A 7,896-nucleotide genomic window follows, 5' to 3' on the forward strand; every position below is an offset into this window, starting at 1 on the left:
GTAGGTCAATAGAATGATTTAACCATCTTCCCAAGTGATAAAAAAGAAAGATCCTCCAAAGCCAACATCAATGTATCTTTTATCCAGTCAAAGTTCTTCTAACTAGTCTTAAGCTCTTCACCTATAATCTATCTAGATCACCATCTAAGCTTCACAATGAAAGTGGCACAAGTGCACAAAGGCATCTTTGTAATAATTTGTTTGGAATTAAAAAAAGTTTTTATTCTTCAGTTATTTGATGTGTACTCTCTATTCCTTACTCAAGTTTTGTACATTGCACCACGTAATTTTTGCACCACAAACACCTTGTTGATAAAGGGTGCAAAAATGTTTCATGTATATCTATAAACTTTTGATATGTTTACTAGCTCTCATCCTACTATTGTGGAGCCACCAAGATCTATGTAATCCTCTTCTTCTTGAGTGCTCTTATACACATAATGCTATCACTTCTTCAACTGGTTTTATCATAATTTGTTCCTTTTTATAGAGCTAAATACATTGCACCTTAATGAATTGTGGCAATAAGAAAATGAATATTTCCTAGGGTTCGTGAACCCTTTGTAATAATTCCAAATCCTAATTATTAATGCTCTAGCTTTTTGCTTTCTTTCTTGCTTGGGAGAGTGAGAGAAGAGTACATGGATTCAAGAATGGAATGCAAGTCAACCATAAGAGAGGCAGTCGAGTCAGAAAGCATTGAAGCTCTTGATATAAGAGTAGTTCCATCCAAGTTCTGCATGTCATGTGTTTAGCTTGATGGTCATAGTGATTTGTAATAAAGGTCATTTTGTGAAAAAAGAAAGGGTGTAGAAGCCTAACATATGCTTTTCAACAAGAGTAGGGTGCTCTTGATACCTTTCCTAATCATGGTGAAGTTTTGAGATTTATGGTCATTCATGTAGTCATGGTGGTCTAGAAGGACTTGGAAGTACAAAAGCTCCAAAAAAACATAGCACCATAGTGATGACCAACAAAAAGTCCCTTAAGATGGTAATGCTCAATCTTATGGTCCCATTTGGATAGGTCTAAGGGATCGTAAGTTAAAGTGACATGGCAATCTATCATCAGACAATATGCAAAGAGTGGCTTTGGGATTATTAACCCAAAGCACTAGAAAGAGGCCCTTTAAGGAAAGCTATTCATCCAAGGACCCACGCCAAGTGGATAGACTTGGAATATTCTCCTTTAAAAGGGAATGCAAAAGTTTTATTTCCATCTTAGAGGATCCTAGAAACCTTCTCTAAGGTGGATCTTCACCATAGCACCAGCCATCCTTCCTAGATCATCCTTCAATTGCAATTTGCTACAAGTCTAACAGAGTGTTTGAAAGGTATTGCAGTAGAAACCCAATGTTATTGGGAGGAGATTGATGGATAGCCACTCATTTGAAATCCATAGTTTGTGGATAGTGACATGCTATAGTTGGAGGAGCACATACACATTAAATAGACTCCTTGGGAGGTCAAGCTACACCTAACTCCATCAAGATTTGGAGTGATATTACAAGTGTGACAACTTGGAGATCCTTTAGCAAAAAATGGAGAATAGGAGTGAATAGGGGTTTGACACAGGGATATTGATGCAATGATACCATAGTAGTGGCTTTCGCCTGCCCATCAAGAGCTTGTATGGCCAGATATTGGTTGGATAGGCTAGTTCTCCCATTGTAGTCCCTTTGCAAAAAATAGCAAAGCAAATCCAAATGCCCACCCCTCAACATGCTTTTTTCATTGTGTAGAAGAGTGGCAGGCCATGATATTGTAGTGATGATGATGATGAAGAGGAGATAGTGATTGCTTACACAATGGGGTAAGTGATAAGAAAATGATGTTAATAAGGTTACCAATGACGAGGTTGAAACTCTTCTCTCTCTCTCTCTCTCTCTCTCTCTCTCTCTCTCTCTCTCTCTCTCTCTCTCTTCCCTTTTCTCTCTATATCTCTCCTCTCTCATGGAACTAGGGGAGCATTTCGGTAGGGACTAGGGAGGGGGGCAAGGGGGATGGAGTGGCCATGGGGTGAGGGAGGCTGACAAACCACATGCGGGGGGGAAGTTGGGGGGGTGGGGATGGGGCATATGATGATAGTAGGAGGACATGGTGATTTGTTGGGGGTAAAGGCACCTCCGCCTAGCTGCCCGTGTATTACTACATTGACAGTACCTGCCACTGCACACTGCAGGTAGCGGGCGCCCGCCACAGTCACTTATTCTTTATTCTTTTAGTGACAGTTTGAATAAAGGAAGGCCCGGCCACACATTGTGGTTGTTGGAGTTCCCATTTGTGCCTCTCTTTCTTCTTGCTTTTGCTCTCCACCGTAGCTCACTTCTAAGCAAGCTTCAATCCTTCTTACCTTTCAACTGGTATCAGAGCAAGGCTTCCCAACTTCTCGAGCTTGGTTTGTGGCATTCTTAGCTTCCATTCAAATACCTACAACATTGGATCTTCTCCCCGGTAGCCATAGTTGACCTTCTCGAGCTCCTGTCACTCCATGGCTTCCCGAGCACCTTCCCGGCCTATTGAGGCACCCTCAAGGCATTGCTACAAAGGTATTGAAGTGTTCTTTTAGTGTTTTTCTTCAGTTCTTAGGTTACAGTCAAACAGGGTAACCATAGCTCAAACCCTTGGAGCTTGGATCTTGCTCTCTCTTGCATTTGGGCACTTGAGGCTTGTTGTGGGCCTCCCTGGGCACCCCCTGGAGCCTCCAACCACTACCATTGAGGCCATGTGGATGCACAGGAGAAGAAGAAGGGATCAACAAATTTGTGCCATTTTTTTTGGATGTTATGGACATCACACTACAGTAGCTCACCTACTCCTCATTGATGGCTATGTCATGCTTCTTCGGGCTTGGCAATGCACTTGGCAATGGTCTCTAACTTTGGTTGAAGCCTCCTTGATCATTGTCATCAGCTTTGGGTCTGATCTGTACATTCTCAGAATTGTTTACAGCAGTCCCACAGTCATGTTATGCAGAAGTAACATTGGCATCTAATGCTATGCTTGTTTGGGCACTTCTACTTAACCGGTTTGGTACCTATTGATGCCCGATTGTTTGGGGATGCAAGGCACATGTTATGCCATCATTTTGGACTGATTTTCTTGCTGAAAATACTTAGTTTTGAACAGTAAATCACTGTTGTACCACAGTGGGCTGAAGCCTATTATCTCATGTTTGGTTATGCCTATTGGTTTTGGGCTATGTCTTTGGGATATGCAATGAAGTATTGACCTTCGAGGTATGATATCGAGCTTGTCTTTGGTTCCGGAATGGTTTTGAGCTTGTATTAAGCTCTGACTTGGTTGTTTTTCACTGGCATTTGGCTTCAGTTGGCATGCTTTGGACGGTCTATGCCTATTGTCACTGCTTAGGCCTCTTGCATTTATGCTTTGGTCAGATATGGATGCCACTTGGTTTACCCATGCTTGACAGTTACCTGGAGCTTCATCTTCAGATGTATTTGAGAATTTTGGATCTACTAGGAATTACATTTGGTTGTTAGTTACATGCTCTTTGAATGCTTTTAGGCTTATGCTTTATGAGTCTGAGATAGCTTAGGATTTATGCTCCGGATGTACCCTACTAGGATTTGGCATGTTTGATGCTATGTATTTGATGTATTAGAGCGTTGCTTGCTCTCTTTGCATCTGACTTCACTTCCAATGGGAGCCTCTTGGTATATTCGGATGTACACAGTCTTATTTACAGATGAGCTTGAGCTTGTGGGACAGTTACATGCATTTACTCTCTTGAGAGCTTTATGTTTGCAGTTTGTTTGTAGTGGGCTGATTTGATACGACTATTGAGGCATGCATCTATCTCTGTCATAGGTTTGTAAGTTTTTGTATGCATCTTGGATGGTAATGTATTGAGCTTCTTGCTCTATCAGTTGTGCTTGTGCTTGGTCTCTTCTCTTACCCTGAGACCCATTACATGCATGACTTCTGGACCTATGAGATGTCTCTTGCCTGACAGGTTATTGGTTTGACAGTTCTTGGTACCTTATTGCCCTTGGAAACTCAATGTTGGATGTATCTTGTTACCTGGCAATTGCAGTGACATATGTATCAGTGTGATTGCTTCATTTTTAGGATAGTTTTACATACTGCTATCATTTATTACAACAAGCTAAAATCTGCAGATTTTGAGCACTTCTATGAGGGTTATTATTACTATTTGATGTTATCTTGGTCATATTTGGTGGACAGGTGCTTCTCTTGGTGAAATCCACCCTTTCAGCCACTTTTAGCAGTGGTTTTAGTGCATTTTCTACTGATTACATCAACATGCAATTTTACCTTTTTGCTTTGGTTTGGGATAGTATGGCTAGTCATTTGAAAGATACAGCTCTCTTTAACATTTCCAAGTTGGATGGTACCAACTATGGGTATTGGAAGTCCCAAATATGGTAGGTTTTGGTGCAGAAGTTGCAGATTAAACCCTTGCATTTCAAGGGTGTTAAACCTGAGGATATGGATGATGATGTTTGGATGGAAGTTGATGAGTGATGCAAGTCTACCATTATTTTGTCACTATTAGAAGAAGAGGTCCATCATAATGTTGTTGAAGATGAGAATCAGAGTGCATGGGATTTATGGGAGAAGATTCAGGAGCTTTATGCGCAGCAGAGTCCTGCATCACAAATGTATTGGCTGAAGCAGTTAATGGACCTTTGCATGAAGGAGGGGACCTCCCTTTTATCTCATTTCAGTAAATTTCATGCTATCATGAAGAGTCTGTTGTCACAGGGTATTGAGTTCAAAGACAACTTGCACTCGTTTCTGCTTGGCACCTTGCCTGAATCATGGGATGTATTCCATACTGCCATATGCACGAACAAGCTTGATGGGCTGAAAATCAAAGATGTTGAGAGTGCTTTATTGACTAAGGAAATCAACAGGAGAAACAATGATGCTTCCCGCTCTTCACATGCATTGACCATTAGAAGTGGTAGAAATGGCAGGCATGCTAATGATCATAAGGGCAAGGACTCTCAGAAGTCCAGGTCCAAGTCACGTGGTCGTAGTAAGTCTCATGGATGGAAGTCTGATCTTATCTATCATTATTGTGGGAAAGTAGGACATATTAGGCCGCAATGCCATAAATACGCGATGATAAGCGCAAAGAAAAGTATCTGGTTCTATGCGTCTTGGTGATGACAGGTCTCTTGACATTATGGGCATTGGAGATGTTAGGCTGCAGTTTCCTTTTGGTAGTTCTTTTGTTTTGCATGATATATGCCATGTACCTGCGTTGACTCGCAGCCTTATGTCAGCTGGACAACTTGATGATGCAAGATATTTTGTATCTTTTGGAGACTCTGCATGGAAGATTACTTGTGGCAGACTTGTACTTGCAAGAGGTGCCAAGTCTAGTAGCCTCTATCCCTTACTTGTATCATGAGCTACATTGGATCATGTTTTGTCTATGGGTTCTATTCACAATGTAGTGAGCTTACCTCCATGCCGCTTGAATTACCTCCTCTCCTGCACACTCCAGTAGCTCCACGATCCAAGTGCAAGCTTCAAGCAAGCTCCATCCTCAAGCTCCAGGCTCCGAGCTCCATTGCTGCGAGCAAGAGAAGAGAAGAGAAGAGAAGAGAAGAAGAGAGGAGAAGATGGAGAGCTTCTCCTCCTCGGTCCCTCACCCTCACACACTCACTCCCTCCCTCACACATTCACACTCCCTCTCTCAAGCACAAGCTCAAGCAAGCAAGAAGAAGAAGAAGAAGAAGAAGAGAGCTACTTTCGGCCACACATAAGAATGAGCTTCTCATTCACTTTCCAACTTTATATACAAAACCCTAAATCCCTTTTGGGTGGTCATCCCCTTTTCCCCTTTTTACATGGCCGGCCGTAGCCTAGGCCCTTTTTCCCATTGTTCTTCTATCTTCCTAGCTTCCTTTCCATTGCCCGTCTACATTTACAAATTGCACGGGTGAGAGCCCGGCGCTCCTTGAATTAAACCATGATGCGCTTGTGCTCTTTTACAAAAGTTTTGACTTGCGCTTTTCCTTGTGCGCCTTTCTCCCTTATTTAGGACTCTTCTCCTCGTTCGTCTTTGTCTTCCTTTTTCTCTTTGTCTTGGCCTTTGTCTTTGTCTTCTGCTTTAGCTTTTCCGGATTTTCCAACTTCGTTCATTTGAGGGCTAACATTACCCCCTCCTAGACAAGTGCTAGTCCCATGGCACTCACCGTTGTAGGTAGCAAGCGTTTAGCATGCACCGAAGACGTGGGTAACAAGGACGCCTATGGTTTCCGTGGAGGAGTGTTGGTGGTGGTGTGGCAGAAGGTCTTGGGGGTCTGTTGGTGGCCAAGGTGGCTGCTGGTGGAAGGTTGTTAGAGTTGGTGGTAGGGCTATTCTTTGTTGGGATTGATTACTCATAGTTGGCACAGGTGTTGTGTTCTTGGGATGCTCAAGGTGGATTCTGCTCGTGATGATTTTCTGGTGGTCTTGCATGATGAAGTAAAGGACAAGAGTTCAGAGTTAAGTGTTGATGTAGAGGTGACAGCGTTTTCGTTGGAGTCTTTAATACTTGCAGTTGGAAAACCTCTCATGTGGTCTCTCCCTAAGGGGTAGTGCTAGTCTTCTTATCGTGCACAAGACATATTTTGATTAGTTTGGGAGACAGGGCAAACTCTAAGCAAGCCTAGAGTATTGTCCTGCACTTGAGGACCCAAACCATGTATAGGTTATAGTGTGAATATTAAGTGAGTACATGTGCATATTTAGGTATTACTTAGTTAGAAGACTGTCGGCCTGGTTCCTTGTATAGCAATGGGTCAGTGAAGTAAGGGCTTAGTTGATGGAAAAATTTGTCGATGAAGACGGGGAGTACACTTGAAGATTGCGTGAGACATCATTATGGTTTTGTCAAGGCAATGTAGCACAATTAAGCTCTGTGATGTCTTGGCTTTTGGTAGCTAGTGGCTACTCGTAGTGGTTGAAAAGTATGGTGTACTTTTCCATTGTCTTTCATGCCTTGCTTACCACTGTTGATTGTAATGGCATTGAGATGGAGTGCAAAAGAAATGGCAAGTGTTTCAGGGTGACAGGTCTAACCATAGGCGAGGCGAGCTCCCTAGGTATGTCCTGCCCTTAATGTGCCTTGAAGAATTGTGGGGGATGTACAAAGGGCTAGGGGATTAGGGACGTAGCCAGCCGACCAAGGTCACTGGACGTACCTAATTTGAGGACCCCTAGGTGCGGTGCTATGATTGTGTGTGCTTTTTTTCTTTTTCTTTTTTTTTTCCTTTTTTCCTTTTCTTTTCTTTTCTTTTATTTCTTTCTTTCTTTCTTTCTCTTTTTTTTTTTTGGGTGGAAAAAAATGAATACAATCAATGCGATACATTGAGGCTATTAGCCTTTCATTTGGATTGAGAAATGTTGGAATCCAAAGGCTATGAAGAATGGATATTACAAAGAGGATTGTGTCACCAGCCTTGATACTAGAGGAACTGTTGTTGAGATGAAGAGATATACTTGAGATATTGCAAACCTCCTTGCGACACATGCGATGTTGGTACAATTGAGGTAACAACTGCCGTGAGCCAACTATAGAGCTTGACCCAGAAAGAGAGTGTAGCCCATGAATATGCTTTGGGGTATGCGATGTGGGCGGTTGGCAGCGTGGCTTTGTCGCGGCTCTTTGTGGGGTCAATGGTCTTGCGGTGATCGGGCATTGAACACTTTCGCACAAAGACCTATCTCATCTTGTATCCACTTGTCACTTCATGAGAGTACATGCATGGTATATGTCGCAACTATAATAAACCGGTGCAATGCAAGGAGACATCACTTATCTGAATTCTATGTCGTTGACTTAGATATTTATCACCTGCGCTTGATTAGCTTTTTCTTTTGCTAAAGACGTGAAATATATTAAACACAGATATGA

This window comes from Lygodium microphyllum, chromosome 5 (genome assembly GCF_053477565.2).
Source record: "Lygodium microphyllum isolate KBCC chromosome 5, Lygodium_microphyllum_v1.1.10, whole genome shotgun sequence".
In the NCBI taxonomy this organism is placed as follows: domain Eukaryota; kingdom Viridiplantae; phylum Streptophyta; class Polypodiopsida; order Schizaeales; family Lygodiaceae; genus Lygodium; species Lygodium microphyllum.